Genomic DNA, 13,085 nt, shown 5'->3' with positions numbered 1-13,085 from the left:
GCTTGGTCTGTGGTCTGAGGCACAGGAGTCTTGGCAAACTGTTCTTGACTGTGGTCTATGAGACCAAGAGACCAAATACATCTGGGTTGGGTGCAGTTCTGAGCCCAGTTCAGATCAACATGCTTCATTCCCTCTTCCTATCAGAAAATAAGAAAATTGTCTCTCTAAGTCTCAGAGCGGGGAATGATGTTAAACACATCACTTTCAACATCAGTTTCTGACAAGCACTTAATCAGACGGGGCTAAGTAGATCACAAAATCAAGCAATATAAAAGCAGAAGATGTTTTGACTCCAAATAAAAGTATTTTGATAGTCATGAAGTGAATGGCAACTGTCCATCCTTCTTTAATGCAGGAAAAAAGTTGTTTGACAGTACTACATCATTTGTTGCCTTTTCAAAATGCTGTCGTGTAAATGCCACTTGCATTATGGTCATTCACAAGAAATGTCACTTCAGCCAAGAAAGCTTTTGGCTGAGGCTCTGTCATTTTCCATCCAGTTTGCACAATGAATCAGGCACTGTGGTAAAAAGGGGTGCATGAGGCAGAAAACTGAGGTAAGTGGGTAAAGGGCATGCTGAGAAAGCTTGGCAAGAAAATTTTCTCTTAGCTTTATCCAAACTGATAAATGCTAAGAAAATGCCATTTACATTAAAACCGTGGTCAGATTGCAAATAAAGTTTGGCAATTCACAAGCTGCTTCTTTCCTTCTGAGAGAATATTTGTAGGGCTGTGAAATTCTGCATTTTAAATATAGAGGCATTTAGGGCACCATAACGTGGGAAACTGCTTCTGTTAAAAAAGCCTGCAATATGCATCAGGCCAAGCACACCCAGAAATTAATTTGCCACAACAGTTGCATCCCTATTTGATGCCATCACTCCCTTTTGTCTCCTCCAACACTGTTCAAAGCTCTTCAAACAGAATTGGAGCTCCCAGAAACTACTGCACCATCTCCTTTGAGCCTGAGGTTCTGCTGAGTGGAAGAGGAATCTGTACATATCAGCAAAATTACTTCAGCCCTGCCCTTGCAGCTAATAGCTAGAATAGAGTGTGGTTCTGGCCTTATTGGTGAGACCAATGCAGCTATCCAAAAGGAGTGAGAGCTGAATGAAATAAAATGCTGGCTTAAGTGTTTTCCACCTCCCAATAGATTAACTGGCGTCTCTGTAGGAAATCAGAAAAGAGTGTGTGGGCAAGCTCATCTTTGAAGACTCACCAAGACAGCAGGTTGGTTGATTACTTTAGGCTGCCTTCAGTGTCAGAATTTACTGCCATGTGAGTTAAGCAAGTTTTCTGAGGTTATGTCCATCACATGCTATCCAGTCAAGCTTACAGAGTTCCCCTGGTTATATAGGACATTACTATACTTGTCCCTGCAATAATGTATTTCTATAAATGAACTCTGACTACTGAATGGACTTTGGGGGCAAATAAAGTTCCTGCCATCAGTCTTAGAAGAAAGATAAATTCAAATGTATGTGACACTAAATCCCTTTTCCCACCCCTGCCTTGTTACAACCATCACTCTTTATGGATTGTCTACGTGCAGGTGGCTGGATCATCCTGTTGGAATGTGTTAAGGGGCACAGTGATGCTGGAGCAATGATATCAAAACCTGAGATAACAATGGTCCTGTCCCTATTTGAATCATCTCTTGTAAGAATAATTTGGGGGCAACATCTGACCCCCAAGCGACTGAAAAATGAAAGTTAAAACTGAACTAGGAGAAAACCCTACAGCTGCAGTAGGAAGTTTAGAGTGGAGAATTAGATGCTGGCTTTGCCATGAGTGTTGTCTGGGGAATCAGTACAGTAGCAGCCTAATACATTTTATTCATGACCTGAGGATAATTTATCCCAAGTGTGAGCAAGATGGTATTTCACCAAATGTAGTCAGCTTCACTGATTAGAAGATGAGAGCCCAGAGTGCTTAAGAAATAGCCTATAAGAAGAAAATGTTAATGATGAAGAGGTAATAAGGACCATTTGGATTTTGTAAGGATTACATATTCTATTTATCACAGTGACTTTTAACTTGCTCTGTTAGATGAAAAAAAAAAAGTTTCACAAGTGGCTTTTGATTCCAAAAAGTTTGTGGTTTTCCTTCTGTAGTAACTTTTCCTGATTTAAATTTGGAATCTTGCTGTATCTACAAGCTTAATTCAGTGAACTGTCTGGATCGTGATATTGCCAGGGTGTATTCAGTCTGTTTGGAACACATGTAATACAGCCTGACCTTTAGGATATGTTTACATTTTTACACCACATCCAAATAAACTAGTAGCTATCCAAAAATATTTTTGCTAATATAATCTTGCCATTTTAACAAACTTAATTTTCTTAAGCCAGCCAACACTAAGTATGGAGTTTATTATGATGTGGTATAATTGAGGTCTATGTGAAATCTTTTAAGACTAGGTAAAACATCTGTTTTTAATTGCCCAAAAGTAGAGGGTGAGGGCACCTGCTTTTGCATTCTCTTTAAATTATTCTTAGTTTATTTTAATTTATTTTTATCTTCAAAGGTGGTTAGTAAAAACACTTGGAAGATTTTCCTGGGTGTAGATCACAGAACTACTTCATTCACGGGCAAAAAAAAATATCAGACACTGTATTTAGTCATACTTCATTATTAACAGCAAAATTAATCGACTGTGATTGTAAAAAAGTTTACTACTTACCATCATTTATCCATAATGCTGCATCTTCATTGGAACTTCAGGTGTAAGGTAACCTTGAACTGTTTTCAAAACTTCTACCAAAAAAATTACATAAACTTCTAGTATTTTGCTTTTCTAAAGGAAAATATGACAGTTATAAAAATAACCTTACATAAAGACCTTCACCAATGACCTGCAACAACTTTCAGAAGTGCAAACATCAGGTGTCTCCAGACCTTGCAGAATGAAATTTGAGTTGTGTTATAGGAGGAATCTGGGGCTCTTCACTCTGTACCCTAGAAGATCTAGTCACAAACCTGTCACTGGTCCCAGTCTGTATGATTCTTGTTTTGGGTATTTGAATATTGTATGGTTTCTGGAAGTAAATCTGCATTAAAAGTAACACAACAGAAATCAAATAAAAGTCAAAACCCAGAAGACTGGTATTGAAGCAGTGACCCTTGAAGGGGGAATAACAGGCTCTGACTCCATGTTGCAGAAGGCTGAATAAATTGCTTTTATTAAGCTAAATTATATTACATTGATACTACACTATACTAGAATCCTATCATACTAAAAAATACTACAGACAAACCTGTGACTGTCTCCAGATGGTCACGACTCAGCTTTGACCCAATTGGACAATCAATCCAAACAACCATCACCGGTGTCCAATTAACAAATCACTCTTCAGTAAACAATCTCCATAACACACTCCATGTGCCAAACAACAGGAGCAGTGAATAGAGATAACAATTGTTTTCTTCTTTGAGCTTTCTCACTGCATCTCACAGCTTCCCAGGAAAAATCCTGGGAGAGAGAATCATGTCTCTCTCTGTTCAGAGAATGTGAATACCGCAGACTGGCATATGAAATAAATTATTATTTCAAGTGGGCATTGAATCCCAGAAGTAAACCTTGCAGGACCAAATCACTGTAGAGTATAGGACAGCATAAGCTCTACCAGAATACATGTTACTGAACCTGCATTCCTTCCCCACACAGGCAGGTTGTTTTACACGTCTAATTGAAGCATATGATCTAAAAAATCATAATATAATATCACAGCATTTGTTTCACTCTTAAATCCGTGGCAATTAAAAATAAAACTGTCACAATGAGCTGGAAGGATCTCCTTTCCTATTCCCTGTCAAACCAAAAGGGATGTGTAAAAATCCTTCTACCACCCAAGAAAAGTACCAATGCTGTTTGGTGTTTGTATTTCCCTTTACAAAGAGAAACTATCTCATGACTGCAGAAAGAGAGAGGAGTTTAAATGATTAGACACACCGAGGTGTGTTTTCCCGAGAGTGCTGTGTGTACTCCATTTACCACTGAAGATCTCAATTTTACCGCAGTGTGAGTTGACTGACAAATTTTATGGAGATACAGAGAAAGACTCAGGGCTGTTGTATCAACATGGTCACCTAGTTGTCCTCCAGGATAATAGACATGGAGAAGATGAATGTCTGTAAGTAAATTAATAAGTAAATTCCTGCCTTCTTGTAGTTGACTGAAATGTTGAGATATGATGAAACCTGTGGGCCAAAACTGGTTAAAGCACATTTCACAACCCAGTAACCACTCCTTAGGGTGGGATGCCTGAATGGGGGTCTTCATACCATGTGCAGGAAGGGTCTTTTTCTGGTCTTGAGTGGAAGCACATCAATCTAAGTTTTCAGCAAAATGGCTGCTCAGTGTCAGCCTCAGTGTATTTTTCACAGCACCTGCTTCCACAACACCTCTTCAAAGCACAGTTATGTACTTGGCACACACACACACACACACTCTCACCAGTTTTTCTCTTGACCACGTATCTCACATGGTATGGACATCCTTGCCATGTTAGGACCCGTTCTGTGATTGATACTGGGGGATACCTGAGCACCTTCAGTGATGACAGGCATACCTGAACTACTTCGGCCTCTCTTCCTGCATTTTCTCATCTGTCTGTCCATTTAAGCCTTCTGTCAGAAGAGCCACCTTCATTCTTATCATATTGTTAGCATTCCAAACCCCCAAGAAAACAGAGGATGATAATTTAATACATACAGAGAAGTTCTTTTTTCTTTCTTTGATATTTGGCAATAATTAATTTGATATAATTCTTTATACAGAATTTTAGCAAAAACCCCTCCCTTACTGCAAGATGCTTTACAAGTATTTTGATGCTAATTAATCACACTAATTCTTCATTTTTGAGGGAGGAATTTTTTATCACTGATCTTTTGGATAAGGGCAAAGTTTGCTAGGTTTGGGGTCAGCAAGTTTTTGTTTTTAGACAAATGATCTCTTTGGCTCTTGGAACAGCAATGGTGAAAACACCTCTAAATCTCTCCCATCTCAATGCCAGTTAATACTTTGACCTTTTCACTTACATTTATTTTACATTCCCAGAGCCTCAGGCATAGACTAAATTGCAAACCCCTCCCTGTTCACACACTCTGACTAGAATTGCTAGTTCTTCAACAGACCCAGCCAGAGGTAATTTCTTGAGTTACCTACTCTTGAACCTGGATCTCTTGCTCTCTTGATTTTTATTTTGTGTCTTCCTGGTTCTGTGGCTTTCCTACAGACAATTTAAAAGCAATGGCAGAAAGTTCCACCTGCACGTGTTCCTGTGTAACCTGCTCTATGTGATTCTGCCTTGGCAGGAGGGTGGGACCAGAGGATCTCCAGAAGTCCCTTCCAACTCCAACACTTCCGGGAAAGTGAATGGGCTGCTACTGAACCGAAGTGTCACCTGTCACCTCCTCATGTCCTGTGGTTCCCCACTTGCCAGTGCTCTTAGTCAGCCATGGCAGCGATGAATTCAACAGTAAATGTTTTCTATTTCAAAACCAAGTCAGTTCTTTATTCTCCATCCTACCTTATAAGCTGCAGCCAGACCTCTCCCGGGAGCTCAGTTGAGACTTGAAGTTAGACCATGGCATACAAGCATTTCTGGTAGTAAGGAGACACCTATGAAGATTTCAAATGTTCAAGGTGCTCCTGCTTTGTGATTGCTGATTAAATAATGTGCATCCTCAGTGGCCACACAGTTGTAGCAGCTATTTTGGCAGTTGTCCTGGTGCTGTCTTATTGCTGCCTGTCACATCAGAGTGTCAGGTACCATGTCCCATGAGAAAGGCTGATGCAGAAGGTTAGAATAAACATGCCAAGGGACAAGTTTTCAGTTAATTCAAAAGAGGCTTTGTTATTCTGTCTTTAGGCATTTGGGGGGAGGGAGGAGGAGAGTCTTGCATTACTCAAGAGAACTAGACATTTTGCCAGAGCTGGAGAACATGATTCCTTTGGTCACAAGTGCTTGAACCAGGGAGTGGGGATCAATTTTAAAATAATATATTCTAAATGTTTTTGTTTAACTATTGGCTTATTCACTAACGCTGTTCTGATGTCCTCAGACTGACTGTCTTTAATACAAGTTTCCTGTAAGGGTGCTATAAACCTCCCATTTCACTATGGTACCAGAAGTCAGCCTTTTTCCAGCTTTTCTCTAACTCTGTAGACATAGCCAGAGTGAGCTGGGCTTTGATACTAATTGCTGCATATTTCCACCAGTAATAGGCTTGGGTAGCTCTGACTTGTGGAGACACTGGAGAAGGGATTGAGGAGGTTTGAGAACTATAATTGCTGGGAAACCTCACATTACACTGATGAGAGTAGCTGGCTCCTTATGCACTGTAACACAACCAGTGAATTGCAGCAGGCCATGGACTTATCTTGTCAGCTGCAGTGAGACTCATCAGAAAAATGTGTTTCTGTCCAATGTGGGGAATGGAGAGACCAGGTATCCTGGGGTGACCTTTTGCCTTTCACGTAAGTCGTCCAGGATGAGACTAAAGTTCAAATCTCTGCAAAATCTGAAAAAAATCAGTTTCCAGATTTCCAGGTGTTTCTAAACCCGATAGAAACTGTAGTTGAACCTGGAGCATAACTGAGGGAAGAAAGGTTAGGCTCAAAGCTCCCAAAGAAAAAAGTACAGAACATGAAAACTTGGTTGAAACAAACTGCTGTGCTTAGTAGTCCTGTGAGAGCCCACAGAAAAGCACGCACAGGGTCTCTCCTGCACTTCCAGCTGCCTATGAAGCTTTGTGTCAACACTGATTATCCAAAGAGTCTGTCCCATGTGATCAGCTTCTGCCAGACCTGCCACAGGAACTTCTGGGGTTCTCCATGTGCTCCAGAAACCACATGGATTTATGGAAGACTTTGTTCAGTCATGACACGCTGTGAGGAAACCAGCAGTTAGTATAGATCTATAAACATGCTCAGAGGGAGCAATTACTTCTGGCATGTGAATGATAGGATCAATATGTACACATTCTGTATAGTCTTTGCCTGTCTGCTAAGTGCATAGGGGAGATTATTTTTAGCAGTGCAAGTTGTTTGCCAAGGTAAATTTTTGCACCTTTGCTAAAGTTACATCAGCCTGGGAAAGGCCAGGGGAGAGACATCTGGTGGAAGAGCCTGGATGAAGAGCAAGTCTGTTTCTAAAAGAGGGGAAAAGTTTGGACCAAGCTTGCAAAGCCAAAAGCTAAGTTAATTAAAATATTTCATCCTGTCTTTCTGATGTTCATGGAAGCAAACCAAAACACTTAATATTGCCCTTCAGGGTCAGACCACGCTTTGCTTCACTTCACTTCTAGCTGCCTCTCCCAGTCACTGTTAAGTGCAAGCCTCCAGCTCATAGGGACATCAAGCTTATTAATCAGATTTCAGATGAGACCACATTATATTGTCTGGGTCCCAGGACTGTCAGGTGTTTTATGCTGAGGACTGAGTCTGATGCTTTAGATTGATCATCCATTTCTGGGCATTCAGTGGAAACTCATCTACAGTTTTGCTGATGAGGTTTCACTAAATAAGGTACACCACAAGCTGAAAAAAATTAGCCATATTTCATATTAATAGAAAGCATTTTGAACTAAAATAGAAGTACACTGAAAGATGCAGCATGAAAGAGGAAAGTATTGAAGTATACTCTTCCAACAACCACAAGTTTGGAGCAGAGACACTGTAACAAGGAAATGCATTACACTTGCGCTACATCTATAGGATTTAAGCATTAATTTCTTCAAAGTAATTGGGAAATCTTAAATTGAATCTCCCTGAAAAGAGATACATCAAAGTGAGAGAAGTTGAAGGCTACTCTTGTTGTGACTCAGAGCTGAAATGACTACCATGGACTCAATGACATGAGAAATAAAGCAAAAAAGAGTGACAAAAAGAAAGAGTAGGAAGGAAGGAAAAGAGAGAGAGAAAGAGAAAAAGAAAGAGAAAAAGAAAGAGAGAAAGAGAGAAAGAGAGAAAGAGAGAAAGAGAGAAGAGAAAGAGAGAAAGAAAGAGAGAAAGAAAGAGAGAAAGAAAGAGAGAAAGAAAGAGAGAAAGAAAGAAAGAGAGAAAGAAAGAGAGAAAGAGAGAAAGAAAGAAAGAGAGAAAGAAAGAAAGAAAGAAAGAAAGAAAGAAAGAAAGAAAGAAAGAAAGAAAGAAAGAAAGAAAGAAAGAAAGAAAGAAAGAAAGAAAGGAAGAGAGAAAGGAAGAGAGAAAGAAAGAAAGAAAGAAAGAAAGAAAGAAAGAAAGAAAGAAAGAAAGAAAGAAAGAAAGAAAGAAAGAAAGAAAGAAAGAAAGAAAGAAAGAAAGAAAGGAAGGAAGAAAGAGAAAGAAAGAAAGAAAGGAAGAAAGAAAGGAAGAAAGAAAGGAAGGAAGAAAGAAAGAAAGAAAGAAAGAAAGAAAGAGCTCTGTCTTGTATGAGGAGAATGCAAATATTTGACAAAAAGATAAAACTAATTCCCAAAGCATTGCACATGTGACACACACACACAGGAGTTCAGGTTTCTCTGCTATGTCTTCCCCACAAGGTCCTCCAAACAGTTCAGCCTTTACCACACTACTCCTTCTTGGGCCAGAAAGAGACAGTATATTTGTTTAGATTTAATGTGACCTTCAAGCCATCCTGGCTCTGGTATTTTTGGCAATAAGTGCAATATGTCTGGATACTCTCAAATAAATGATGGCATGGGACAGTGGGACATAGTCACATTGGAGAGCTGAGATAAGCATGAAATTCAGTGTTGCATCATTCACAAGAAACAGCTTCTAGACAAAATGATTAAATTTGGATATATATGCCAGTCAAGGTTTATTTCTCCAGTTTAAGGAGGAGATTGTATTTTTCTTGGAGAAACCTGAGGGAGTATGCAAGAAAAAGAGCTGACCTCCAGCTGTTATGTGTTAAAGAGGTTAAATCCCCAAGGACAGCTTCCATCTCAGCTATCAGTGGTGAGAGATACCACCCGCCTTGCTGCCTCTCTCTATTCAGTCTCAAGACTTGTCTCATTCATGGAGTCTGTAATTGGTTTAGTCCTGAACACATACCCTATCTGCCCTGAAATTTGAGACCTGACTCTCCTTATTTCTGAAAGATACGATTTTTGTCATGCTTCCAAAATTTTGAGGCAAACAAAAGAAGCAAGGCCCATTTCTAGGCTTCCTGGCTTATCAGTTAGGACCAAGAGTTGTGATCTTATGGCTCAACTCTTCTCTGAGCCCGTTCTGGTGTCAGCCTCACTTAGTCACTCTTTGTCTTCTCTTATTTCAAATTCCTGTTGCCCTGTTCTCTTGTTACAAATTCCTGCTCTCAATGCCATCAGTGACAAAGCAGGTGCAGTAATTCAACAGGTGTACATCATTAGGGCATCAGAACAGATTTTTTAAAGAAAGAAGAAAGGGAATTTTATAAAACATGTTCCATTTAGTCCACATCTCCTTCTGAAATGAGGGGAAATTATTATTCTCATCCTTTTTTTTTTTTTTTTTTGCTTTCTTTCACTGCTATAGCGAATTAACCTGGAAACCCTTTTCTTCCTCAGAAAGTAATGAAGAAATAAGCAACAGATTAAGGAGCTATAACTCAATTTTTTAAGAGCTCATCTGCTTCAAAATTACAAGAGCCCAGGTCTTCACTGTTGGAATGAATATCTGCTGGTGATGCAAAAAAAAGAGAAGAGACTGCTTAGGCTTTGCAAATGCCACTAGAAACAAGAAATCAAATGCGAGCCCTACCTCACATCACACTGACTCCTCTAGAGTTACTGTAGATCCTGTCTTCTTCTTCTTCAATCAATTCCTTTCTTCTTTTCCTCAGCTGGATGGTTAGATGGTCTCCAGAACTCAGTCCAAGGGGCGAGTGAGGTAGGGGGGAAGATCCTGCTGTGCCTTCTGCAAGGTGAGTTATTTCCTAGGACGTAGAGGCAGCGTATTTGCTAGCTCACAAAACTCTACAGTTTGGTCTGTTTTCCTGAGTATCAGTAACTTTCAAGGGCCTTCAGCAATGTATATTATTCCATGCTTTCGTGGAACTCTTAGGACTTTATCACATGATTTTTAAGCTTGTTTATGAAGAAAAATTTTAAACTCTGCTTTTCTTAAACACTCTCCATAATGCACAAGCCTTAGAGCCTTCCAGGTTAATATATTAACTCGGTTAAAGCTGGTCAGGGACTTTAAGACTGATAGAAGGCTGAGAGCCTAGGAGTTCCCAGAACTGGGAAGAAGGTCTGGGGCAGAGAAGGCTGACTGCCCAGAGCAGGAGACAGTGTTTCTTAGAGTAAGGAGATGGGAAGGGGGATGTAGAGCTCACAAATATGGAGACCAGGTCAGTGATTTGGTTGCTGAATGAAGTGTGTTGTCTGTAAGGATGGGGAATAGGAGATAAGGATGAGGAAGAGGAGGCAAAGATGAAGAGGTCAGTGTGTAGAGAGCATACTTGAGGCAAAAACATACTTGATAGTTTTAGATTTTAGGCTGACACATGGGAGAAGACAGAGAATTATATTCTCAAGCTCTTAGCATTGGTCTTATTCAGTTGTCAACATTCAGCTGTGAAATGAATGTTTCAGCAGTGTGTGTGACTTACTGGGTCTGGTGGGGGCCACAGCAGGTGGGGACATGGCACCTCTGTTGCTGAAGGATCACAAACCTATGTCAAAAAGGATAGTGAATAAAGGAGCCTTGAGTTTCTCTTCTGTTTGTGGTTTGGTTTTGCTTGTTTGTGTTTTATTATTATTTTTTCAGCTGTGAAGTCTTCATGTGAAACCACTGTAAAAAATTTTGAAATAATGCTGTTTGCAGATGTAATGATTTCAAAGATAAGCAGCACCAGAATCAGGTGTGAATCAGTCTTTGATGACACATGTACTAAATTCTGCCAGTGTCACACTGAAAAGTAGAGTCAGAACACGTAACGATGCTCTCATATGCCATGCACAGTAGAGGAGAGGTGTTACATTTGATTATGCAAACAAAATTTGAGTTTTCCCAGCTCACGAGTACTTTTTTTTGGCAATGACAGTAGTGTTATTTTAGCTTCACGAGTTCCATGTAAGCCAGTGCTGGAGTTAATGAGAGGCAGTATATACTGAACTGCATAATGCCATTTATTTTTACTGTATAACTTTGGAGCACTAATGCCCTTTAAACAGTTTATAGATTTTGCTTTGGCTGGGTGTTTATAGCTCAGTCTTTCACATGTTTCAATTCAACCTCTATAAAGTCTATCTATATATAGAGTTTTGCTAGTATGTAAGTAAGCTCATGTAGATAGGAGTAACAACACATTGTTTAATCAACTTCCTCAAGTAAACTATAAATGGAACTCTGCTTACTTGTTTGTGTAGAATATATGTGAATGGCATCTGTGTACCTATGCTAAAAACAGACTTATGAAGAGAGAGGCCATAGAAAATTTTCTCAAAAGATATGGCTTTTGCATCCTGCTGTGTTTCTCTATATTGGGAGTGCACTAATGTGGTAATGTTTTTTTTTTATAGCTAGGTAACTCATTTATCTATTTCCACAGCATTTTGACTTCTAGGAACCATAATTGGCGTTCCATTAGGCACAGTGCTAGCTTCACTTCAAATAAATATAGAAAACTCTTCCAGTATGCATCATTAATGACTGCATAGCACACACAAAATCATTCCCCATGAAAGGAAAACAGATGGCTTCTTTACATTTTTAATACTGCACGGAGTAAAATCTTACAATTGCTTTTATTCAAGAAAAGCTTTTGTCTCCTCTGCAGTAAGATATATTTTAGTCTTTATGACCTCCCAACTTACGAGATAAATAATTACTGGATTTCCATCTATGACTGCAGACACAGATATTCTCTAGGTACAGATGGGACTGGAGTGTATTTATGAAACTTATAGATCATCTTTAATCAGTGGGTTCCTGAAGTGACCTTCAGATACATAAATAGCTACCACCAGGTGTCCAAGCCTGAAGCACAGATTTCTGTGAAGAAAACAGAGTAGAAGGAATGTCTAGAGGGTAAAAAGAAAGGAGGAGAGTCACTAAGTTGCTTTAAATTGGTCTTTGAGAGGAAGTCTACCTCTGAAGATTAAGTACAGTGCCTAGGAAAAGAACATGAGAACCTTAACAGAGTCCCAATATAAATATAGTTCCTGGTTGAACCCTCCCCTTGTTCTTCCAAGGAGAGTAGCACATATCAGAGGAAAGACTATCCCGACAAGTGTTTTGGTTAGAAAATATCTTGAGTTGCAGGGGCAACCTGTGTATTTCCTCCAGCTGAGTTAGATGAGAAGTACACACGCACACATTCAGCCTCCCTTTTGATCTCAGAGAAAGTGTGTTACCTGCTGAGTCTATGGTTTAACTAGAAATCCATTTTAGTAGACTTCTGGAAATTCATTTACCGTAAGATTCTTGTGGCTATAGATGAGGTAGAGCCAGACTGTTTACCAGCCATCTTCCCAATCTGTGCCAAGCACTGGGATGTGAGGAAGGTGAGGTGGTCACCTTTCAAAGCTCCAAGATGAGTTAGTGATCTCATCCAAGATCACTAACTAATGCTCACCTAATCTCCTCTGTGAGTCAGTGAGGGCGGAAAAGTGATTCCTTCCCCCTCACTCAGACTCTGAGACACTTTGGTGAGACAGCCCACATGAACTGAGAAGGGGCACATTATGTTTTACAAATCTTGGTTAACCTGTTGCAGTCGAGTATTTATTCTTCAAACTGTTGAAGAACATAAAAATAATAATAAACAAATAATAAATAATAAATAAATAAATTCCTCCCTCACAATAACAGCAATAGCATGAAAATGAAAGGTGGAGATGGTTGGTATCCACCATTGCAAAGCCCTACTCCTCAGAGAGCAGAAGATCTTTGTGAGGGATGTCTTGTGCAGCATCTCATTAGGGCACAGGTTTTACTCTGAAATGAAATTTATTCCAGGGAGACAAATGACTGAAAGCACAAGTGCTCTGCATTGAGACTTGCATCATCAATGGGCCAGCTTCCACACTACCCCAACTTCAGTCTGGAGTTTCCTTTGATGTCATTGTGAATGCGAGCATCAAATGCTCCATCTGACCACTCTGATCCCAAA

General features: G+C 39.7%; 1 long non-coding RNA gene across 1 annotated transcript; it reads right to left on the bottom strand.

The window, feature by feature from the left end:
• Window positions 1-883: 883 nt before the first annotated feature.
• On the bottom strand, window positions 884-2,799 carry LOC137467379 (uncharacterized). Its single transcript, XR_010995502.1, has 2 exons — window positions 2,684-2,799; window positions 884-1,944 (listed from the first exon to the last, which is right to left on the bottom strand). It is a non-coding gene; the product is annotated as an uncharacterized lncRNA (long non-coding RNA).
• Window positions 2,800-13,085: the final 10,286 nt, after the last annotated feature.

Source organism: Anomalospiza imberbis, chromosome 2 (assembly GCF_031753505.1).
Source record: "Anomalospiza imberbis isolate Cuckoo-Finch-1a 21T00152 chromosome 2, ASM3175350v1, whole genome shotgun sequence".
Classification (NCBI taxonomy): domain Eukaryota; kingdom Metazoa; phylum Chordata; class Aves; order Passeriformes; family Viduidae; genus Anomalospiza; species Anomalospiza imberbis.
The sequence above is the reverse complement of the archived record's forward strand: the minus strand, read 5'-3'. Positions and strand labels throughout refer to the sequence as shown.